Source organism: Phyllobates terribilis, unplaced genomic scaffold, assembly GCF_046119375.1.
Source record: "Phyllobates terribilis strain yellow unplaced genomic scaffold, ASM4611937v1 Scaffold_7__3_contigs__length_470593459, whole genome shotgun sequence".
Taxonomy (NCBI): Eukaryota; Metazoa; Chordata; class Amphibia; order Anura; family Dendrobatidae; genus Phyllobates; species Phyllobates terribilis.
In genome coordinates this window covers 135521499-135547411 of record NW_027362767.1, presented here as the reverse complement: position 1 = coordinate 135547411, position 25913 = coordinate 135521499, and the positions used below count along the sequence as shown (strand labels likewise).

The window sequence follows — 25913 nt, the reverse complement described above, 5'->3', positions numbered from 1 at the left end:
TTGCTACCTACCCTCCAAGAAGGGTAGAAGTAACGTATTTACCATCTGCAAGATTACACAAGTTCCTAATGACAGGTATTCAGAATATTCAAAACTCGGGAGTTATATCACCAGTGCCTCGCATGGAATAAGGAGAAGGTGATTATTCTCGAGTTTTTCTGTTGAAAAAGGTTTCAGGTTCCTACAGGATAATACTCAATCTAAAACATCTCAACCAATATGTGAAATACAGAAGGTTCAAGATGGAGTCGATAAGGTCCACGATTCTGTTGATTGGGAAAGGATTTGTCATGGCAACAATAGACCTGCAAGAGGCATACTACCATGTGCCAATTCACCCGGCCTACAGGAAATTTCTCAGATTTGCCATAAATCAGAACCTAAATGTACTTCATTTTCAATTGAATGTACTCCCCTTCGGAATTTCGTCAGCACCCCGTCTGTTTACAAAGATCATGGCGGAGGTGGTAGCTTGTCTAAGAAGACGGAATATCAGCATCGTCCCCTATTTAGACGATATTTTAGTGATGGCTCCCTCAGTTTCAAGTTTAGAAAGAGACCTTCAGATGACCCTCCAGATTCTGGAATCATTGGGATGACTGATAAATTACAAGAAGTCAGATCTGATTCCCTCTACCAGGAAGACTTTCTTGGGAATTCTCCTGGATTCTCAGCAGCAAGCCTCTTTTCTGCCAAAAGAGAAACAAATTCAGTTAAGGTCAAAAGTTTATGCACTGAAGAATCGGAGCAGAGTTTCAATAAGATTCGCCATGTCCGTCCTTGGAACCATGACCTCCTCTATTCAAGCGGTACCTTGGGCTCAAGCACATTCAAGGGTCCTTCAAAACTACATCCTCTCCTGTTGGGACAGATCTCCAAGTTCCCTCACCAGCAGGATTCATCTGCCAGAGAAGGTGAAAGCATCTTTAAGGTGGTGGCTCTATCCAGGAAATCTGGAGAAAGGTTCGGCATGGATTCAACTTCCCTTGTTATCGGTCAAGACAGACGCAAGGAAAAGGGGATTGGGAGCAGTAGTCTCCCACGTGGCCTTTCAAGGAGTCTGGTCAAAAGAAATAGCAGAACAATCCTCGAACCTAAGAGAGCTGAAAGCGGTGGAGGAAACCCTATGGACAGCCAGTTCTCTACTTCAGGGGTCACATGTCAGGGTCTACTCGGACAATATGACAACTGTAGCCCACTTAAGACATCAGGGAAGTACAAAAAAACAGGAGATTGCAAATGATCTCAGAAATCTACTATCCTTGTCGGCTCTGCACCTGAGGGGCTCCGACAACTATCAGGCAGATCTGTTGAGCAGAAAAGACATTCATCCAGGGGAGTAGAGGCTGAACTCGAAGATATTTCAGTTGATTGTACAAAAGTGGGGATACCCAGATGTGGATCTGTTTGCGAACCAGAAAAACGCAAAAGTAAGAGCCTTTTTCTCCTTGGACTCCGAGGATTCAGCAACAGGGATAGATGCATTTGCTCACCCTTGGGAAGTCGGGCTCGCTTATGCTTTTCCACTGATTCCGTTAATACCAAGGACCTTACAAAAAATCAGGTCGGAAAGAATCAAGACGATTCTAATAGCTCCAATGTGGCCAAAAAGAGCATGGTTCGGAACATTGAGCAGTCTAAAAATGGAGGATCCGTTGATGCTTCCTCAAATCCATGATCTGCTGCATCAGGGCCCGATCTACCATCCGGCCCCTCAAAATTTGTCTCTAGCGGCTTGGCTTGTGAGACCGCCCTCTTAAGAGCCAGAGGATTCTCAGTAGAGGTGATCCATATGTGGCGCCCCTGAGGGTTCAGTCGCCACAGAGGTACTGCATCTCACCCAGAGGTGTGGTATCCCACTCTCAGGTAAGGATAGAGTGCTGCCCGGTACCCTAACACCTGCATCCAACACATCCACTTCAGTAGGGCAGGGCGAGATTGCTCCTAAGGGAGAGCACAGTCCCTGGTCCCTGGCTGGAGTGGAGGGGAACCTAGTGAGGGGGAACCATGTAGTGGGTGTGGGTGGAGGACGTAGATCAGGGGAGCACCTGAAAGGAAGCTGTATAAAAAGGGGAGCCATCTTAGACGGACAAGCCAGTCAGAGGAGGAAAGTGAGGGGAGCAGAGGTTCTGCAGGAGCTCTGCTCCAGAGGCGGGCCTAGTGAGAGGCCCAAGACTGAGAGAGAAGAGGGAGCAGGAGAAAAGCTCCAGGAACAGAAGGGATCCCAGGGGTACGGGAAGTGCTGGAGGCCACCCGTACGCCCGAATCTGCCAGTCGGTGGAGGGATCGAGCCGCAGAGGGGACCGGCCCCTAAACTAGTGGAGAACTACAAGGCTCAGCTAGGAACCGGAGGCTGCTGTACTTGTAAGGTGTAGTGACCACATCCACAATTATATCGCTGAAAAGGTGGCCACAGAGGGTCCAGGGGACTGCAGGTCGCCCGACAAGACCCGAGGCTACCAGATTGGGACACTGATTGCGAGGCGCACGGCAGGAGGGCGAGAGCCAGCGCAGGAAGATGACTGAGGAAGGCACATAGAAAGGGGTCCTGTCAGGCACTCTTGAACTACCTGAGGGATTGCTGAACCCCTGCCTGGTGAACGCAGCACGACGTGGAAGGTTGTAGTCCGGAACCTGTAACCTGAGGAACTTATCAACTGTGAGTAAACTCGGAAGACTGCACCCCACTGCCTCTGTGATTATTAACTGCGCCATCACCCCCTGCACTACAACACCCAGCACAACCTATAACATCTACACTGCCCTGGAGCTAAGCTCTACCTGTGGAGAGCCACACCATCCCTGCTGCAGTAACATCAGCTCCAGAGGACCTGCTCCGCAGCGGCGGCTCCCTTAGCCGCATACCACAGGTGGCATCACAAACTGTGTACATAAATCCCCTATAAAAATCCCCTTTTGAATGACCGCCCTGGGTCACGGACCGGGTCACCGCCAGTGTGACATCTCCCCTAGCAACGACCGGCCCGGCACCGAGTACCCCATGGCCCAGGGGGCGCGTCAACTTGGCCTCACGAACAGGATATGAGCCCACCTGTTATCATTGGGTATTGTGCGCCTAGAGACTGTGTTTTATACTGAATGTGGCGCCCGCCCCAGAAGAACGGGCGCCATTATGTGCGAACCCAAAGACAACAAGAAACCGCCTCCCATCGTGGGCCGGGTTCCAGAATGGCGCCAAAAGCGAGGCCCGCCCCAAGCAACAGTGACTATGTATGTGGATGTGTCCATCAAGCTGGGGGGGCCGCCCCAAGGTGTGTCCGACAGCAAGTTGCCATGGAACCGCCCCCGAAAGGGGAGAGGAGAGAAGAAACCTGGGAGACAGGGTGTGGTCTCCAGCAGATCAGACAGACCACACCCGGCAGGCAAGATGGAAGGAGGCGAGCCTGGAACTCCAGCCTACGGCCTGCAGCAAGACGAGACACCTCTTACTTTGGGAGAAGTGATTAGTAAGCTGTCCCTGGAGGATGCGGAGTTCCTCCACGCCGAGATGCAAGAACTAGGTCGGCGGATAGAGGAGGGCCAGCAAGCTGCAATCGCTACCTGGAGAGCTCTGCTCTGGAGGCGGGCCTAGTGAGAGGCCCAGGACTGAGAGAGAAGAAGGAGCAGGAGAAAGGCTCCAGGAACAGAAGGGATCCCAGGGGTACGAGAAGTGCTGGAGGCCACCCGTACGCGAGAATCTGCCCGTCGGTGGAGGCATAGGCGGATTATAATGAGGGCAATCTGGGCTACCGCCCGGGGCCCCGCGCCTCCAGGGGACCCGGGGCTCCGGGGTGTCAATGGCCAGATTGCCCTCATTATATGTGCGGCGCCGCGGCACATACCGGCAGACAGTGGCGCGGGGGGGCCCCTGACCGCTCACCCAGCAGCGCCGCACGGCCGCTACTTCTTCTTCGGCCGGGCCAGAACTGCAGCAGTTAACTTCCCTGTGCTTGCCCGGCCGCGTCACAGCTAGGAGATACGGCCCTGTGCGCAGCCGTATCTCCTAGCTGTGACGTCACGCAGTGCGCGCCCGGCCTGCACTGCTGCATCGGAGAGGAGCAGGAGGACTGGAGCCGAGCCGGGGGATGGTGAGTGTGTGTGAGAGTGTGTGAGAGTGTGTGCAGGCAGATATCATTGTGTGATGTCTGTTTATATGTATTTTTGTGTTTCAAATGTGTTTATGCGTGTATGTATGTATGTATATGTCTGTATATGTTTGTGTGTGTGCGTGACGCCTCCTGCTGTGTATAGATGGCGCCGTGCGGCCTCCCGCTGTGTATAGATGGCGCCTTGCGGCCTCCCACTGTGTATAGATGGCGCCGTGCGGCCTCCCGCTGTGTATAGATGGCGCCGTGCGGCCTCCCGCTGTGTATAGATGGCTCCGTGCGGCCTCCCGCTGTGTATAGATGGCTACGTGCGGCCTCCCGCTGTGTATAGATGGCGCCGTGCGGCCCCCTGCTGTGTATAGATGGCGCCGTGCGGCCTCCTGCTGTGTATAGATGGCTACGTGCGGCCTCCCGCTGTATATAGATGGTTACGTGCGGCCTTCCGCTGTGTATAGATGGCTACGTGCGGCCTCCCGCTGTGTATAGATGGCTACGTGCGGCCTCCCGCTGTGTATAGATAGCTACGTGGGGCCCCCTGCTGTGTATAGATGGTACCGTGCGGCCCCCTGCTGTGTATAGATTACACCGTGCGGCCTCCTGCTGTGTATAGATGGCACCGTGCGGCCTCCTGCTGTGTATAGATGGCTACGTGCGGCCTCCTGCTGTGTATAGATGGCTTCGTGCGGCCTCCCGCTGTGTATAGATGGCTACGTGCGGCCTCCTGCTGTGTATAGATGGTACCGTGCGGCCCCCTGCTGTGTATAGATGACACCGTGTGGCCTCCTGCTGTGTATAGATGGCACCGTGCGGCCTCCTGCTGTGTATAGATGGCTATGTGCGGCCTCCTGCTGTGTATAGATGGCTTCGTGCGGCCTCCCGCTGTGTATAGATGGCTACGTGCGGCCTCCTGCTGTGTATAGATGGCTACGTGCGGCCTCCTGCTGTGTATAGATGGCTACGTGCGGCCTCCTGCTGTGTATAGATGGCTACGGGTGCTCCATATTGAGTCATACAATTAATGTAAGGCTATGTGCCTACGATGCAGAAATGCTCCGGATTTTTTTTGAGCGTTTCTGCATCTCCCTGGCAGAAAAAACGCATGCGGATTGTACATGCGATTGTACATGCGGATTTTACATGCGTTTTTCTTGCCAGGGACAAGCGGATGTGAAGCGTTCTTCACATGCATTTCTGCATGCGGGTTGACAAGCGCTTTCCAAGCGATTTTAGCATCACTTGGAAAGTGCTTGACAACTTGGTCACACTATATAAATCCATGCAACCAGCATGGATTTATATAGTGTGACCGTAAAAGAATGGTAAAAAATAAAAAATATATACTTACCTTCTGCTGGCCTGCCGACGTCAGCGGTCGCATGACCCGTCACATGACTAAATGACGTCACGGCAGGTCCTTTTCAGACCATCGCAAGCTGCCGGCAAGCCAGGACGCATTGGATAAAGACACCGGGGGCCATTAGAAGGTAAGTATAATATTTATTTTTTATTTTATTCTTTTTTTTACAGGTTCTATGGTACCCGGGTCCGGAGGAGAGTCTCCTCTTCTCCAAACCCGGGTACCATCCCCACATTGAAACGCATGGATTCTGCATGTACAGATCCAGTGATGCGGAATCCATGCGTTCCAATGCAAGTCAATGGCGGCGAAAACGCAGCGCTTCCGCAAAATAATTGGTAATGCTGCGGATTTTTCCGCAATGATAATCCGCAGTGGAAATTTTTGTAGCATGTGCACAGCACATGCGGATTATCATTGGGGAACATTGCTGCCCTTCTACCATTCGTTTTTTAAGTGTTTCTGCAGCAGAATTGCTGCTGCGTAAACGCTTAAAAAACGCATAGTGGGCACACAGCCTAAAAAAAAATTATTATAATTAATATTGTGCCAAATTAATTTCATGTGAACTATCACATGATCTATCACAGGGGATCATGTTACATGTCACGTGATACATCAGGTGTGTGTAGGTGTGTGTGTGCCCGCACCTTCTAAACTGCCCGGGGCCTTTGCTGCTCTTAATCCACCCCTGGGTGGAGGGATCGAGCTGCAGAGGGGACCGGCCCCTAAACTAGTGAAGAACTACAAGGCTCAGCTAGGAACCGGAGGCTGCTGTACTTGTAAGGTGCAGTGGCCACATCCACAATTATATCGCTGAAGAGGTGGCCACAGAGGGTCCAGGGGACTGCAGGTCGCCCGACAAGACCCGAGGCTACCGGATTGGGACACTGATTGTGAGGCGCACGGCAGGAGGGCGAGAGCCAGCGCAGGAAGATGACTGAGGAAGGCACATAGAAAGGGGTCCTGTCAGGCACTCTTGAACTACCTGGGGGATTACTGAACCCCTGCCTGGTGAACGCAGCACGACGTGGGAGGTCGTAGTCCGGAACCTGTAACCTGAGGAACTTATCAACTGTGAGTAAACTCGGAAGACTGCACCCCACTGCCTCTGTGATTATTATCTGCGCCATCACCCCCTGCACTACAACACCCAGCACAACCTATAACATCTACACTGCCCTGGAGCTAAGTTCTACCTGTGGAGAGCCACACCATCCCTGCTGCAGTAACATCAGCTCCAGAGGACTGCTCCGCAGCGGCGGCTCCCTTAGCCGCATACCACAGGTGGCGTCACAAACTGTGTACGTAAATCCCCTGTAAATAACCCCTTTTGAATGACCGCCCTGGGTCACAGACCGGGTCACCGCCACTGTGACATCTCCCCTAGCAACGACCGGCCCGGCACCGAGTACCCCACGGCCCAGGGGACGCGTCACTTACACTGCAGAAAAGCAGAAAACAGGTTACGAATTCAATCTATGACAAAATCTGGAAAGCTTTCAAACTATGGTATGAACCTCATCCATTAGATCCCTTTCGGCCTGACATGGCCAGAATCTTGAATTTCCTACAAAACGGTCTGTCTAAAGCAGGGGTCCCCAAACTACGACCTGCGGGCCACATGCGGCTCGCCGAGGTTTTTTATCCGGCCCGCCGGGTGTTTTTGTCGCTGCTGCCTGTCCTGCTTAGCAGCGACAGTTCAATGCCGGCGGGCCCTGTAATCGTGGGCGGAACGACGAGGCAGCGAGTAAAGGCGATGCGCTGCCACTCTGGAAGACTTGCTGCCCTCCGTATACAGCACAGACGACGTGATGACGTCACGCGCCTGTGCCAGAAGTAGACGGAATTGAGCTGGCGCCTATTCAGAGCAGCGGGTACATAGGTGAGTACTGGTATTTTTTTTATTTTTAACGCTGGGTCCGGTCTATCATGCATATTGGGGACATTTACTTACCTATTGGAGACCTATGCTGCCTATTGGGGACATTTACCTGCCTATTGGTGACCTATGCTGCCTATTGGGGGCATTTACCTGCCTATTGGGGACCTATGCTGCCTATTGGGGGCATTTACCTGCCTATTGGAGACCTATGCTGCCTATTGGGGATATTTACCTGCCTATTGGGGACCTATGCTGCCTATTGGGGATATTTACCTGCCTATTGGGGACCTATGCTGCCTATTGGGGATATTTACCTGCCTATTGAGGACCTATGCTGCCTATTGGGGATATTTACCTGCCTATTGGGGACCTATGCTGCCTATTGGGGACATTTACCTGCCTATTGAGGACCTATACTGCCTATTGGGGATATTTACCTGCCTATTGGGGACCTATGCTGCCTATTGGGGATATTTACCTGCCTATTGGGGACCTATGCTGCCTATTGGGGATATTTACCTGCCTATTGGGGACCTATGCTGCCTATTGGGGATATTTACCTGCCTATTGGGGACCTATGCTGCCCATTGGGGATATTTACCTGCCTATTGGGGACCTATGCTGCCTATTGGGGATATTTACCTGCCTATTGGGGACCTATGCTGCCTATTGGGGATATTTACCTGCCTATTGGGGACCTATGCTGCCTATTGGGGGCATTTACCTGCCTATTGGGGACCTATGCTGCCCATTGGGGATATTTACCTGCCTATTGGGGACCTATGCTGCCCATTGGGGATATTTACCTGCCTATTGGGGACCTATGCTGCCTATTGGGGGCATTTACCTGCCTATTGGGGACCTATGCTGCCTATTGGGGATATTTACCTGCCTATTGGGGACCTATGCTGCCTATTGGGGGCATTTACCTGCCTATTGGAGACCTATGCTGCCTATTGGGGATATTTACCTGTCTATTGGGGACCTATGCTGCCTATTGGGGACATTTACCTGCCTATTGGAGACCTATGCTGCCTATTGGGGATATTTACCTGTCTATTGAGGACCTATGCTGCCTATTGGGGACATTTAACTGCCTATTGGGGACATTTACCTGCCTATTGAGGACCTATGCTGCCTATTGGGGATATTTACCTGCCTATTGGGGATATTTACCTGCCTATTGGGGACCTATGCTGCCTATTGGGGACATTTACCTGCCTATTGGGAACCTATTCAGCCTATTGGGGACCTATGCTGCCTATTGGGGATATTTACCTGCCTATTGAGGACCTATGCTGCCTGTTGGGGACATTTACCTGCCTATTGGGGACCTATGCTGCCTGTTGGGGACATTTACCTGCCTATTGGGGACCTATGCTGCCTATTGGGGGCATTTACCTGCCTATTGGGGACCTATGCTGCCTGTTGGGGACATTTACCTACCTATTGGGGACCTATGCTGCCTATTGGGGGCATTTACCTGCCTATTGGGGACCTATGCTGCCTATTGGGGGCATTTACCTGCCTATTGGAGACCTATGCTGCCTATTGGGGATATTTACCTGCCTATTGAGGACCTATGCTGCCTATTGGGGATATTTACCTGCCTATTGGGGACCTATGCTGCCTATTGGGGATATTTACCTGCCTATTGGGGACCTATGCTGCCTATTGGGGATATTTACCTGCCTATTGGGGACCTATGCTGCCTATTGGGGATATTTACCTGCCTATTGGGGACCTATGCTGCCTATTGGGGACATTTACCTGCCTATTGGGGACCTATGCTGCCTATTGGGGGCATTTACCTGCCTATTGGAGACCTATGCTGCCTATTGGGGATATTTACCTGTCTATTGGGGACCTATGCTGCCTATTGGGGACATTTACCTGCCTATTGGAGACCTATGCTGCCTATTGGGGATATTTACCTGCCTATTGGGGGCATTTACCTGCCTATTGGGGGCATTTACCTGCCTATTGGAGACCTATGCTGCCTATTGGGGATATTTACCTGTCTATTGGGGACCTATGCTGCCTATTGGGGGCATTTACCTGCCTATTGGGGGCATTTACCTGCCTATTGGAGACCTATGCTGCCTATTGGGGATATTTACCTGTCTATTGAGGACCTATGCTGCCTATTGGGGACATTTACCTGCCTATTGAGGACCTATGCTGCCTATTGGGGACATTTACCTGCCTATTGGAGACCTATGCTGCCTATTGGGGATATTTACCTGTCTATTGAGGACCTATGCTGCCTATTGGGGACATTTACCTGCCTATTGAGGACCTATGCTGCCTATTGGGGACATTTACCTGCCTATTGGGGATATTTACCTGCCTATTGGGGATATTTACCTGCCTATTGAGGACCTATGCTGCCTATTGGGGACATTTACCTGCCTATTGGGGACCTATGCTGCCTATTGGGGACATTTACCTGCCTATTGGGAACCTATTCAGCCTATTGGGGACCTATGCTGCCTATTGGGGATATTTACCTGCCTATTGAGGACCTATGCTGCCTATTGGGGACATTTACCTGCCTATTGGGGACCTATGCTGCCTATTGGGGACATTTACCTGCCTATTGGGAACCTATTCAGCCTATTGGGGACCTATGCTGCCTATTGGGGATATTTACCTGCCTATTGAGGACCTATGCTGCCTATTGGGGACATTTACCTGCCTATTGGGGACCTATGCTGCCTATTGGGGACATTTACCTGCCTATTGGGGACCTATGCTGCCTATTGGGGACATTTACCTGCCTATTGAAATACCAGTAAGTTTGTTTTTTTAATTTTACTTGTTCTTCATTTTAAATATTGTATTTGTTCCCGTTTTGTTTTTTTTACTTCACAATAAGGTATGTGCAGTGTGCATAGGAATTTGTTCATAGTTTTTTTTAAAACTATATTCCGGCCCTCCAATGGTCTGAGGGACAGTGAACTGGCCCCCTGTTTAAAAAGTTTGAGGACCCCTGGTCTAAAGGATTGAGACCAAGCACACTTAAGGTCCAAGTCTCGGCTTTAATTTGGCCCAAAACAGATGGATTAAGAGGTTCATGATAGCTGCTTCTCAGATAAATCCAACAAGAGCTAAAATAGTTCCACCTTGGGATCTCAACATACCGTATTTTTCAGACCATAAGATGCACCCTTTTTCCCCAATATTTGGGAGGAAAATGGGGGGTGCGTCTCTTGGTCCGAACGTTACCTGCGGTGGTGGTAAAGTGGGATTGCAGGGCCCTCCAGGAACGCGGCGGTGGTGGTAGTGGCGGCGTCAGCAGAGGTGAGCGGCTGGGACCGGGACCTGTGCCTGGCCGGTACTGGGGCCGGTGTCGGCCTGTGAGCGGCGTGCGGCCTGCGCAGGTTTCCGGTGTGCGCGGCCATCTTCCTAGAGCTGTGATCTACAAGAAAATGGCCGCCCGAGCTGGCGCATGCACGGACCGGTAGCTCCGGCGGCCATTTTCCTGTAGATCACAGCTCTAGGAAGATGGCCGCGCACACCGGAAACCTGCGCAGGCCGCACTGCTTCGCCGCTCACAGCCCGGCACCGACTGCAGCCCGGTACATGCCCCAGCCCAAGACCCCGGACCCAGCCCCGGCCCCGGCCAGAGTCCCCGGCCCCAGCCATGTGATATTTCAGTTTTTCTGTTTTAATAAATTTGCAAAAATTGCTACATTTCTGTTTTTTTTTTTCAGTCAAGATGGGGTGCAGAGTGTACTTTAATGAGAAAAAAATGAACTTTTTAGAATTTACCAAATGGCTGCAATGAAACAAAGAGTGAAAAATTTAAAGGGGTCTGAATACTTTCCGTACCCACTGTACACAGTAATATAGAAGAAGGGGGGAGACATTATAAATACACAATAATGTGGAAAAAGGGGGAGACGTATTATAAATACACAGTGATATGGAAAAAAGGGGGAGACATATTATAAATACATAGTAATATAGAAAAAGGGAGGAGACATTATAAATGCACAGTAATAGAGACGCAAACAAGAACAAAATAAAAGCAAAAAAGCAAAATTTAAAGGGATGAAAGATATAGACAAAATAATGGCTGGAAAGGGTTAAGGATGAGAAGGGGGGAGGAAAAATATGGTTTATTAAGGAAAATGGGAAAAAAGGAAAAATAAAAAATTTAAAAGGATAGAAGGAAAATGAAAAAGATTGGTATGTTCAGGATAGGTGAGGAAAGGGGTTACAATACACATATAAGATACCTTATATATAAAACATTTAAGGGGTAGGAGGGGAAGAAAAGGAACGGGAAAGGCAAGGAAAGAAAAGAGAAAGGAAGAACACCTGTAAAAACAGGTGAAGAGACAAGAATATAGATAAATACTAACTTCTAAATAATGTAAAATGCTGTTTGCTGAATTCTAATAGCGGGTGCAGTTTTTATGAAATCACATCCACTTTGCTTCGATAATTAAACACCGCAGAATTTTTGTGCAAAAAAAGCAGCAGAAAATATGCAGCATTTACACTACATGTGAACACGGTCTAAATCTTGAAGCAAAGTGGACGTTATCCCATGAAATCTCTGCCCTCCTTGGTCTGAAGATGCTGCTGAACTCTGCGGTTTTGGTGCATTTTTTTCTCTATAGGCTTCTGAAAAAAACGCATGAAGAAAAAAACGCCGCTGCATTTTTAAGTGCAAAATCAAAGCTTTTCTGTACTATTAAAAAAGAGTTAAAAACTCTGCTTCATATCTGCCCCGCATCAAATAAGCGGGAAAACGCAGAAAAAAACAATAATCAGAGAAAATAGTTATTGTGTCATGTGGTGCAGACACCCGCAGGAAAAAGCAGCAGAAAGAACTCAGCATTTATGCTACATGTGAACACAGCCTCAGCATTACAGTTTTATTAAATTTTTTTATGGGTTTAATAGAGAAAAAATATCAATGACACCATTTTTTACGCCATTTACCGATCCCTGTAAATAATCTGATCGCTGTGTTGTGCGGGTCATTACAATTAGACACCAAATATGTCCGTGTTATTTGCCGATTTGTGATGTTCATTATTTTTTACAAAACGCATTAAAAATGACTATTTTTTTCATTATCGAATGTTTTTCATTATTATTTTTTAGCAATTTTATAGACTGAAAAAATCTCTTATTCTCCCTGTAGAATAAAAATACATATATTGTACACAACAGTGTATTTCTATCAGTACAATAAGCCTATAGTCAGATCCTGCAGTACAGATCAAGTAGACAGAATTCTAGTAATGACATCTCTAGAGCTTGTGGCTCAGCAGTTAAGTGTCTGTGTCAATAATGATTTAAGGTTGTGGGTTCAAGACCAGGGATGCACAGAAAAAAAACAACTTTTTTGTAATTGCTCATAAATTTACTACTTTTATAGGACCAAAAAAAACCATTTTCTTCAGCTCAGTATACAGGCACCATAAAAATACATTGTTAAACACTAAATACCCTTTATTATTTATTATTATTTTTGCACTGTGCGATTTATACATCTACTTTCAGTTATTTGGGTATTTTTCTTGTTCTTGGTTTCTCTCTGTTTAATGGCCTTGTGTGAACATGCATTTACATTTTGCATGCACATCAACTTACGTTTCAGTTCAGACCTTCAGGTTTTTTCTTTGCAGTCAGTATGCTTTAGTGCATATAAAAGGGTGTGGCCGCCCTTTGTCTGGGCTGAGACGGTCATTCTGCCTCGGTTTTATGCTTACACTAGGGATCAGTCTCTCTGCCCTTGTCCATATGTATGTCACTTGACAAATGGTAAGGTTTTTAATATTAGGGTTAGGACTGTCCCATAAGGGTTGCCGTGAAGTGGCGGGATGGCTTTCACATTATTTTGATCAAAATTATGTTAACTAAATACCCTTTATTATTTATTATTATTTTTGCACTGTGCGATTTATACATCTACTTTCAGTTATTTGGGTATTTTTCTTGTTCTTGGTTTCTCTCTGTTTAATGGCCTTGTGTGAACATGCACTTACATTTTGCATGCACATCAACTTACGTTTCAGTTCTGACCTTCAGGTTTTTTATATATTGTACACAGCAGTGTATTTCTATCAGTACAATAAGCCTATAGTCAGATCCTGCAGTGCAGATCAAGTAGACAGAATTCTAGTAATGACATCCCTAGAGCTTGTGGCTCAGCAGCTTAAGTGTCTGTGTCAATAATGATTTAAGGTTGTGGGTTCAAGACCAGGGACCCACAGAAAAAAAACAACATTTTTGTAATTGATCATAAATTTACTACTTTTATAGGACCAAAAAAAAAAATTTTCTTCAGCTCAGTATACAGGCACCATAAAAATACATTGTTATACACAATGTATTTCTATGGACTTGTATGAGCTGCTTCTGGATTCATTGCCTGCAATGATAGAGTCAAGATAACCAAATTCTCCTATGTTTATCATGGACACTCTGGACACTGAGATCCCAGTTGGATGTAAGTTCGAGTCTTGAGGAGATGCGATCACAGGAGAAAGAAGAGGCCAGTGATATAGTTTAATTTATTCAATGACCAGCAAGCAGCCCTGCCCCGAGGAGGAGGAGCTACAGAGTGATGAAAACATCGGAGAGGTGAACTTAAATAGAACCCACAGCTGAGCCGTGACGGGACAGTCCCACCAAATACGGGATGGTTGGGAGCTATGTATGTGGTAGTATTCGGTCACTATGTGGTCTGGTTCATGGTGTGGCAGTATTTCTCCCTTGTATGTGGTATTATTCGGTCACTATGTGGTGGTAATATGTGATCTGGTCATGGTGTGGTGGTATTTGTTCCTTGTATGTGATATTATTGGTCATTTTAAAAAATGTCAAAGTGCCCCATATATCACTGCCTCCATATATTTCATAGTGCCCCTGTATATCACTGCCCCATAGTAGTCCTTGAGGAACCCCGACAGTAAGGGGAAGGGGAGAGAAAGAAGAGCCAGCAAGACACACAGGGAAGGGGCGGTCGGACAGGTAGGAGGAGAACCAGGAAAGAACTGTGTCCTCGAGGCCAATAGAGCAGAGCATAGTAAGGAGGTAAGCTGGTGATCCACAGTGTCGAATGCTGCAGAGAGATCCAGGAGAATCAGTAGGGAGCAGTGACATATGTGGGGGCAGTGATATACGGGGCACCATGATATACAGCGGGTGAAATAGAAAATTGGTGACATGTTCAATACTTAAGTAAATATATTTCTAAAGGTGCTATTGACATGAAATTCTCACTAGATGTCAACAAAAACCCATCTACAGGCAAAGAAATCCAAACCATAGATATCCATAAATTAAGTTATGTGTAATAATGAGAAATGGCACAGGGAAAAAGTATTGAATACATGAAGAATGAGAGGTGCACAATGCCATGGAAAGTTATGACACCAGCTGAAATCTATCAGTAATTAGAAAGCAATTCTGTCTCTTAGTGAGAAATATCAGCTGATTCAACTGATTACCATAAAAAGGTGTATCATTACCAAGGTGCCACACAAGAAACATCTCATTATGGGTAAAATCAGTGAGCTGTCTCAAGACCTTTGCAACCTTATTGTTGGAAAACATACTGATGGCATTGGTTACAGAAGGATTCCTAAACTACTGAAGGCTCCAGTGAGCACTGTTGGGGCCATAATCTGGAATCTGGAAGTGGAAAGAACATCGTTTCACCATAAGCCAGCCACAACCAGGTGCTCCCCGCAAGATTTCAGACAGAGGAGTGAAAATAATTATCAGAAGAGTTGTCCAAGAGTCAAGGACCACCTGTGGAGAGCTACAGAAAGACATGGAATCAGCAGGCACAATTGTTTCAAATAAAACAATAAGTAATGAACTCAACCTCCATGGCCTGTATACACGCTCACCACATAAGACTTCATTGCAGAGCAAAAAGCATGTTCAAATGCGTTTAAAGTTTGCTCACCAAAATTTAGACAAGCCTGTGAAATACTGGGAGAATATAGTCTGGTCAGATGAGACCAAAATTGAACTCTATTGATTCTTGGGGGCCAAAATGCACTGCGTATCACACCAAAAACACCATACCAATAGTGAAGTTTGGAGGTGGGAGCTTCATGGTGTGGGGCTGTTTTTCAGCATACCGCACTGACAAACGTCATCTAATTGAAGGAAGGATGAATGCACAAATGTATTGAGACATTCTTGATACGAATCTGCAGCCATCTACCAGGATGATGAAGATGAAATTAGGGTGGACATTTCAGCAAGACAATGATCCTAAACACACAGCCAAGGAAACTCTCGATTGGTTTCAGAGAAAGAAAATAAAGCTGCTAGAATGGCCCAGCGAGTCATAGGACCTGAATCCAATAGAAAATATATGGAAGGAACTAAAGCACAGAGTCAATAGAAGAAGCCCACAGAAGCTTCAGGATGGGAAGCATGTTTATGTGGAAGAATGGGCCAAAATCACACCTGAGCAATGCGTGTAACTAGTTTCTCGATACAGGAGGTGTCTTGAAGCTGTCATCACCAACAAAAGCTTTTGTACAAAGTATTAAATACATTTCAGAAAGCATGTTCAATACTTTTTTCCTGTGTCATTTCTCATTATTACACACAACTTAATTTATAGACATCTATGGCTTGATTTCTTTGCCTGTGTGGATTGGATGGGTTGTTACCGACATTTGGTGAGAATTTAATGTCAATAGCACCTTTACAAATATACTTAGAAAATTGGTGACATGTTCAATACTTATTTCACCCTCTGTATATGGGGGCAGTGATATTCAGGTGCACGATGACCTATATGGGGGGCAGTGATATACGGGGCATGAGGACATATATGGGGCAGCGATATACAGGGCACTATGACATATATGGGGCAGTGATATACATGGGCATTATGACATATATGAGGGCAGGGTCGGACTTGGCTGGCGGGGTATCGGGAAAATCCCCGTTGGGCCCTTGCTGTGGACGAGAGAGGGGGAAGAAGAAGAATTCCAAAAAAAAGGCCTGTGGTTTTTAATGGTGCAGGGGCGAGTGCACATAGCGTTCATTACCTGCAACGCCACGTTGCACATCTCGATGAAGCTGACAATTGTGCGTCTGACGTCGTATGACGTCACTGTCATGCGCCGCCTGCGACAGGTGCACTCACGTCAGCTGCTGGCCTTTGCTAGGTCGGTGGCCATTTTAACTGGGCGTGACGGATCTAGGAAGAGGACGCCAGGAGCGCAGGAAGGTAAGAGGAATCTTTTTTTTTTTATTTGTGTGGTTGCAGCGTGGGATGGGGGCCAGGCTGTATATATGGGATGGGGGGCACTCTGTAGTGTTATAGTATGCAAACATGAAATATATGAAATTTCAATTCCATTACTGCTCTAGAAAATAGAAATAACTGAGAAATCTTAGCGCATAAATTGGCCAATTCATGTGCACCCGGCAGCCACGATAAGGCGATTCTCGTTGCTGGGAACCTACCTAGTGTGAATCCTCTCTTAGACTAAAGTCTACATGTATATGGGAAGTATCCAAAAAAGAGAGAAAACCGGTCTCAGTAAATGCTCTTCCACAAGAATATATGACGCAATAGAAAAACAGAATTAGGAGCAAATAAAATAAAATAAATTTTTATTGTAAATAAATAATTAAAAACAGACATGATTTATTAAAAAAATTCCAGGGAGATATTATATGACACCAAAGTGCCACGTAACAACAGGAGTTATACAACGTAGGGTAGAAAGAATTGTGTATATTGGATAATAATAGGGTGAATCTGACTAGAGTCTCACATGATAACAGAGCTAGCTATAAGATGTAACATAGTTCATCCCAATGAATATAGTCTCAATGCAATCAAATCAAGTGATTAAGTAACCTGCTCAGTATATTCTATATGGAGAGAAGGAATCTATAACACATAAGACAAGGGTCCAAATAAAGCAACTAAGGATGGTATACAAAAGATTTATATAATGAAGCCCAGTTCAAAAAAATACAAACTTTATAAAGTGCATGTGCATAACAAGATTAACTAGGCTATAAAACGAGTTGCTATGTCCAAATTAGGAAAATGCCATGCCCATGTCACATATACCATAATATAGAGGGAAGTCTCCATTCAGTAAATACAATCATAATGGCACATGTGAAGGATAATGGTCCCACATTACCTATACAAAGTAAAACCCAATATATGACCTGTTGGTAGTGTGGAGAACGGCCCCGACGCACATTTTGCGTCCGGCTTCTTCGGGGGGTGGAGGGGACGGTATAGTATGCAAACATGAAACATATGAAATTTGAATTGCATTACTGCTCTAGAAAATAGAAATAAATGAGAATTCTTAGCGAATAAATTGGCCAATTCATGTGCACCCGGCAGCCGCGATAAGGCGATTCTCATTGCTGGGAACCTGCATAGTGTGATTTTCATGTCTGCATACTTAGCATTACAGATTACTACTTTTTTGTTGGTTATATATAGAGATATGAGAAATGGAGTATCTGCGCTGGTCTTGGCTTAGGTACTGGAAAAAATTAAATATAGGCAAATCGGTAAACAAAATTATGTTTTATTTTTAATGATAATTCTTCAAATTGGGAAAAACAGTCGTGTGTTTAAAAATATACAGGGGATGGTGGTTTATCTGCTTCGTGGATATAAAGCTTGCTAGGATCAATCTAGAGGGAGAAAGGATGAGGGGTTATTACCTGATACTGTTGCTAGTTCCAGGAATACTAATAGGTGTCAAGGGTGGTTACCTTCTTAGCGGTCTAGATGTATTTTCAATAGATGTGTTCTAGTCCGTGGGGGTGCACTCGGGGATTCTGTGAGAACAATGGGATTTTTGAGAGAGTGGTATGTGTTTAAGGATAATGGTCTCTATTCCTATAGTTCATACCTGATTTAGTGGGATGGTGGGAATACCGGCAGGATTACTAATGTTGTTATCCAGAAGGTTGTGTTGCTGCCGTTTTTCTGTGATATAGAAAGTTAATATTTCTTAGCACAATAGACAGGTGTGACTATGTCCAATAGATTAGATTACCTGATTAGATTTACCTTGTATGGTGCGACGCTTCGTCTGACAGAGGCACCTTTTGTGGTATCTGCAGTGGATGTACCACTAAGTGACTGCAAGGAAAGAGTTGAAACTCTCTCCCTTAATTTCCTTGGAGGCTGCAGCAGCTGCCAGGAGGAGCTGTAGAGGGTTGTGCTCCTATGTGCTTTGTAGGCAGTATTGGCAGTCTATAGTTTCACATGGGCACCTTCCAGTGGTGTCTGGAGTGGGTGATGCACAGAAAGTTGTGTGGCTGCTGTGTTCCTGTGACATAGAAAGTAATTATTCCTTAGCACAATAGACAGGTGTGACTATGTCCAATAGATTAGATTACCTGATTGGATTTACCTAGTATGGTGCGACGCTTGGTCTGACAGAGGCACCTTTTGTGGTATCTGCAGTGGATGTACCACTAAGTGACTGCAAGGAAAGAGTGGAGACTCTCTCCCTTAATTTCCTTGGTGGCTGTGACGCGCCCCCTGGGCCAGTGCTGTTTGGGGGATACCCGGAGCCGGATCAGATGGGGGTTGTAGTCTCCGAGTGGCGGCGACCCGGTCCGTGCCCAGGGTGTCAAACTCCGTGTGTGGCAGTCTTGATAGATGTTATTGATGTTCTTAGTGTCGACTACGCCACCCGTTGATTTGCGGTCAAAAGGCCGCCGCTGCAGAAGGGTCCGCTGAGGCTGGTGGTATGTGTGCAGCTGTGGTAGTATAACCCCCAACGGGAGGGGTATAGCCTCAGGGGGTCAGATGTAGAGGATGGTGGTTGTGAAGGTGCAGGATGATCAAGCAAGAAGACTCAGAGTCGGGCTGTGCAGTTCAGGGGTTTTTACTTACGGGTGTTCTTATGGTCACTCTGGCCTGAAGCGACCACTCGAGCCGTGCTGCATCCACCAGGTCCTGGACTCGGCCAACCCCCAAGCAATTCTGGAGCGTGGTCCTGAGCTCCTTTCTGACTGTCCTTTCTACTGGCCGTTCCCACCAGGGATCCACTTATGTCCGGCTCCCTCGGGTCTCTTGTTGGTCAAGCCTCCTCTGGGCTCCCTGACCCTATGCTTGGTATGCCTTTCTAGTGGATTTGGTGAGGGTCGTGGCAGATCCTGCCCACGACCTCCGGTTCCTGGCTAAGGTGTGCTTTTCTCTCTGCCAGCTTGGGATCCGGTACCCTGGGTGCCAACCCTTCACCCTGCTGTTTGTATTCTGGGGTCTTGGGGTTCCTTCTTCTTCTCTCTGGGTCCTTCTGACTCCTCTCTCTCTCTCTCAGACTTGGCCTTGGAGCTGGGCCCAGCCGGAACCACAACTCCCTGTCAGCCCTTCTGGCTGAGCTTCTCTGCTCTGCTCCTCAGGCTAAACTCTGACAGACTGACTCTGATCTAAGATGGTGCCCACCTTATATACTCCCTCTATGTGTGAGCTCAGGTGACCAGCACCCAATGAGCTCCTAGCCTTACCCAGACTGCTCCCCCTATCTGCCCCTACACTACTGGGATGTTCCACCCCCCTCCCACTCCAGCCAGGGACAGACACTGTCGTACCTGCACATATACTGGTGGGAGTACCGTCGGTCTGTCCCCCGGAAATGAGATGTATGTAGTGTATGCAGCTATCTGAGCTCAGTCCCACACTCCATCCTTACCCGGGAGTGGAATACCACACCTCTGGCTTGAGGCGTAATACCCCTGTAGCAGCCGAGTCCTCAGGGTGCTACATTCCCCCCTGGTAAATCACAGCACGTCCTCGGGCTGTAAGAGAATAAAAACATCCACAAACATACAAATTTTTTCAAAAACATCATAAACATATAAAACATTATATATATCATCAGCATAAAACTTTTTCATAATAAACATTCTTGTAAACTTTCTTGTTCCTCTGGCCACGGTGCAACTTGTGACCGGGTAAAGTGCGACAGTCTCTTGTAGAATAACACAGCTTTCCTATAAAACCAGTAGGGGGCGCCTTAAAAAGCGCAACTATATACAAGGGGAAATATGGCCGCTCTCAGTCCTCGGCCAGGTATTAGGAAAGGAATGACCGCTCTCAGTCCTCGGTCAGTGGGAATAGGGACAGACGGGTTTCAGTTTAATTTGCTGGTCCCAACGGGGACTATATTTTAACTAGCAGTAGTAACAGTTCTTATACCCTGACGGGTAACTATGTACAGTCTCTTTACCGTACTTTAATGACGGCGTACTCCTGCTCCTCCTTCAGACCCGTCCGGGTCCTCTTGCTCCTCTTCACACCGTAGCTCCTCCTCCGTCAGCCGGTGTACATGGAGGGCGTAGGGTCCTTTGGCACACTTGTGCCGGGTGAACGTGACCTCGTCCCCTACATATAGGTCACGACCTCTGTGTCCCTCCGGCAGATGGGACTCCACATCTCTTCTGGTCACAAAGACGTCGCCGGGGGTGTGGTGATCCCTGATGAAGCCCCACCCGTGCTGCAATTGAAACTTAATCACAGTCCCGGTGGTACGGGGACCATGAGCTGCACGGGGGTCTCTCCTGGTCCTGCTCTTCTGCCCTGCGCTCTGTTCCTGCAGCCGCTGCTCACGGACCCGCCTCTCTCTCCGTTCCCGGTCGAAGACTGCCAACTGCTGGCGGCAGCACTCCACACGCTCCGCTGCGGCTGCCCGAGTTTCCTGAGTGAACCCCATGAGGTCTCCTCCGGTGGGGTCCCACTCGAACTGCGCTTCTTCCAGCGGGAGCGGGGTCCTCTTAACGGGCTTCGGAGCCGGAATCAGGGGCTCGCACAGGGGCCTTTCTTTTCGGAGTTCCAGTTGGTAATACTCCGGTGGCCATATGGAGGGCTGCCCATCCGGGCACGTATGCTGGGCAAATAGGTCTTCACCCAGGTGTGGCGCTGTGGATGTTGAGGGCGCGGTGGTGGTGGCGGCGCCCGGGTTCGCCAGGCCTTGCGGCCAGGCCTGGGGTACCCTGAACGTAAAGGGCACCGTGAAGACGGCGGCGCCCGGGGTTACTTGGCCCAGCGACCAGGCCGGTGGCTCAGTGGAGGTAGAGGGCGCTGTTGGTACTGCGGCGCCCGGGGGTACTAGACCTTGCGACCAGGCCGGTGGTGTTTCCTGCTTTGCCGCGCTCAGGGTTGAGGCGCGTGACGTCACAGGGGTCGCGGCCGCGGCTTCTGCTTGAGGCCTTGTCTGGAGCGGTGACTATGCAGCGACGGGCACGGCAGGGGGAATTTCGGGCTCTGCGACGGGGAGCTGGGGCAGGCACGCGGTTTCTCGGCTCGGGGTTGTGACGTCCCCTTTACCTGCCTCCATCTGTCCAGCTCCCTTCTCGGCGCCGTCTCCGGCCTTCACTCCTCCTGCACCATCCTCAGAGGCGGTCTGTCTCCTCGTCTCGGGTGGTGTGCTTCACTGGCGGGTTCTTGCCTGCAGGGCCATCTCTCGGCTCCACTCCGTCAGCGTCTCTCGCTGCACCTGGGCCATCCTCCATGCGAGGCGCTCCAGCGCGGTCTGCGCACACTCCCGGTCTCGGGGGAGCTGTGCCAGGATCTCCACTAAGCCTAGTGGGGTTGTTGCTTGCAGCAGGCTCCTGACCACAGGGTCGGTGCTGCCTGACTCTCCTTCCATCTCCGGGTACGACTTCTCCGGAGTCCTCTCCAGACTTCTTGTCTCCGGGTGCGCTCTCTCCAGACCCCTCCAGGCTGCACCCATCTTCGCTCTCTTGTTCTGTCTCCGCCCACATCGAAGGTGGTCCCGGGGCAACTTAGTGATTGTCAGTTCCAGGGGCAGTTCTCTCACGCTGATGGACATTTCTAGCATCACAGTCTCCGTTGGTGGGGGCGGTTTCCGCTTTTGGCGCCATTCCTTGACCTGGCCCACGATGGGAGGTGACCTCTTGCCACCCTCTGGCACGCCCATAATGGCGTCTGCTCTTCCAAGGCGGGAAATCTTCTGGAAATGGCGGGAATCGTCTCCCAGTGGCGGGAAACTCCGTGGATGGCGGGAAAAAGCTGCAGATGGCGGGCAACCGGCGGGAAACGATCCGTGATGGCGTCCCATGGCGGGGACCCTCTGAAACCGGCGGGAGACTTCTTCTTGAGGTAAATTTGAACTTTTCTTCAGGCACGCAGTACCCGGTGGTTGCGGGCACGTGATCCTGCCGACTACGCCAAAGTTGACGCGCCCCCTGGGCCAGTGCTGTTTGGGGGATACCCGGAGCCGGATCAGATGGGGGTTGTAGTCTCCGAGTGGCGGCGACCCGGTCCGTGCCCAGGGTGTCAAACTCCGTGTGTGGCAGTCTTGATAGATGTTATTGATGTTCTTAGTGTCGACTACGCCACCCGTTGATTTGCGGTCAAAAGGCCGCCGCTGCAGAAGGGTCCGCTGAGGCTGGTGGTATGTGTGCAGCTGTGGTAGTATAACCCCCAACGGGAGGGGTATAGCCTCAGGGGGTCAGATGTAGAGGATGGTGGTTGTGAAGGTGCAGGATGATCAAGCAAGAAGACTCAGAGTCGGGCTGTGCAGTTCAGGGGTTTTTACTTACGGGTGTTCTTATGGTCACTCTGGCCTGAAGCGACCACTCGAGCCGTGCTGCGTCCACCAGGTCCTGGACTCGGCCAACCCCCAAGCAATTCTGGAGCGTGGTCCTGAGCTCCTTTCTGACTGTCCTTTCTACTGGCCGTTCCCACCAGGGATCCACTTATGTCCGGCTCCCTCGGGTCTCTTGTTGGTCAAGCCTCCTCTGGGCTCCCTGACCCTATGCTTGGTATGCCTTTCTAGTGGATTTGGTGAGGGTCGTGGCAGATCCTGCCCACGACCTCCGGTTCCTGGCTAAGGTGTGCTTTTCTCTCTGCCAGCTTGGGATCCGGTACCCTGGGTGCCAACCCTTCACCCTGCTGTTTGTATTCTGGGGTCTTGGGGTTCCTTCTTCTTCTCTCTGGGTCCTTCTGACTCCTCTCTCTCTCTCAGACTTGGCCTTGGAGCTGGGCCCAGCCGGAACCACAACTCCCTGTCAGCCCTTCTGGCTGAGCTTCTCTGCTCTGCTCCTCAGGCTAAACTCTGACAGACTGACTCTGATCTAAGATGGTGCCCACCTTATATACTCCCTCTATGTGTGAGCTCAGGTGACCAGCACCCAATGAGCTCCTAGCCTTACCCAGACTGCTCCCCCTATCTGCCCCTACACTACTGGGATGTTCCACCCCCCTCCCACTCCAGCCAGGGACAGACACTGTCGTACCTGCACATATACTGGTGGGAGTACCGTCGGTCTGTCCCCCGGAAATGAGATGTATGTAGTGTATGCAGCTATCTGAGCTCAGTCCCACACTCCATCCTTACCCGGGAGTGGAATACCACACCTCTGGCTTGAGGCGTAATACCCCTGTAGCAGCCGAGTCCTCAGGGTGCTACAGCTGCAGTAGCTGCCAGGAGGAGCCGTAGAGGGTTTTGCTCCTATATGCTCCGTAGGCAGTATTGGCAGGTATAGTTTCACATGGGCACCTTCCAGTGGTGTCTGGAGTGGGTGATACACTGCGTTACTGCAGAGGATGGAGTAGAGGGTTTCACTCGAGATCCTATTTGGTTGAGAGGGTTACCAGGAGGAACCAGAGAGGGTGCTCCACTCCAGACACCACTGGAAGGTGCCCATGTGAAACTATACCTGCCAATACTGCCTACGGAGCATATAGGAGCAAAACCCTCTACGGCTCCTCCTGGCAGCAACTGCAGCCACCAAGGAAATTAAGGGAGAGAGTTTCAACTCTTTCCTTGCAGTCACTTAGTGGTACATCCACTGCAGATACCACAAAAGGTGCCTCTGTCAGACCAAGCGTCGCACCATACAAGGTAAATCTAATCAGGTAATCTAATCTATTGGACATAGTCACACCTGTCTATTGTCCTAAGAAATATTAACTTTCTATATCACAGAAAAACGGCAGCAACACAACCTTCTGGATAACAACATTAGTAATCCTGCTGGTATTCCCACCATCCCACTAAATCAGGTATGAACTATAGGAATAGAGACCATTACCCTTAAACACATACCACTCTCTCAAAAATCCCATTGTTCTCACAGAATCCCCGAGTGCACCCCCACGGACTAGAACACATCTATTGAAAATACATCTAGACCGCTAAGAAGGTAACCACCCTTGACACCTATTAGTATTCCTGGAACTAGCAACAGTATCAGGTAATAACCCCTCATCCTTTCTCCCTCTAGATTGATCCTAGCAAGCTTTATATCCACGAAGCAGATAAACCACCATCCCCTGTATATTTTTAAACACACGACTGTTTTTCCCAATTTTAAGAATTATCATTAAAAATAAAACATAATTTTGTTTACCGATTTGCCTATATTTAATTTTTTCCAGTACCTAAGCCAAGACCAGCGCAGATACTCCATTTCTCATATTCCTAATCCCTGCAGCCTTCTTTGGTTCACTGCCTGTTAGTGTTGAGCCACCCCCGTAGTGTTCGAGTTCGGTTCGGTTCGTCGAACACCCGTGTGTTCGCCGAACTGTTCGTCGAACACCTTCGAACACCGTTAAAACCAATGGCAGGCAAACAAAAACACATAGAAACACATAGAAAACACCTTCAAAGGTGTCCAAAAGCTGACAAACTGCTCAGAAGACACAACTAACACATGGAAAAGTGACAAGTACATATAGTCATGCGAAAAGAAAAGAGGTGGAGGAGTAAAAGGAGGGGGAGACACAGATATAGGCATGTCATGCCCTTCTAAAATCCAAAAAGTGAGAAGCCGACACGGCCAGTTCGTTCCTGCCCGTGCCACCTCCGTGTCGCCGGGTTTGTGCCAGAGCCGCGGTGGACCCTGACGGCCAGCCCCCCTCTCCCAATACTGGTGCCTGTCCGCTGGTGGGTCGAGCCCCCCGCGGTGGGGGGGGGGTAACATCTGCAGAAGAAAGACCATCTTCCAGCCAAACTAAGATGTCGACTTCTTTTCGTGGACAATGTGATACGATCCCTTTCTTACGGACACGCCCATTGCTACAAATTCCAGATGAGGCACAAAAACAGCAGGTGCTTCAGCGGATATCAAGTGCTCCTTCAAGTGGGCTCTCCTCCACCTCAATTTCAACATCATAAATACTCCAGTCCTCAGAGGTGTCACCCCAATCGCACTTGCTTCCTCACAGCTCCCAAGTCTCCAGCTTCCCGTCTGAGTATGGGGTAACACAAATGGTTGAGTCTGCATAGCTGTTTACTCATACTATAGCCTGGGAAACGTAAGTCTGCTCCAGAGCTTCTGTTAATCCAGACGAGGAAATGATCTGCACTGATGCCCAAAATCTTTATGAGTCGGATCCAGGACCAGATGAAGAAGGTTCTGAGCATAATGTAGACCCTCGTTCCCAAACTGTAACTCCTGTTGGTGGAGACAATGATGAAGACGATGATGAGACTCAAATACATGATTGGAGCGACAACTTGACTTTTCGGTCAGGGCAGGAAGAGGTTGGCTTTGAGGACGACGGGTGTGATAATGACTCGCCCCCTGGGCCGTGGGGCACTCG

The 25913-nt window shown here is 48.8% G+C and overlaps 1 protein-coding gene across 1 annotated transcript in view; it reads left to right on the top strand.

Moving 5' to 3' along the window:
- The first annotated feature begins 6147 nt into the window (after nt 1-6147).
- The window catches only part of SHE (Src homology 2 domain containing E), a 62673-nt gene continuing 42907 nt past the window's right edge, over nt 6148-25913 (top strand). The window contains exon 1 of the mRNA XM_073639232.1: nt 6148-6540. The gene's annotated coding sequence lies outside the window, so the exon portion shown is untranslated. The remainder of the gene's footprint in view (nt 6541-25913) is intronic.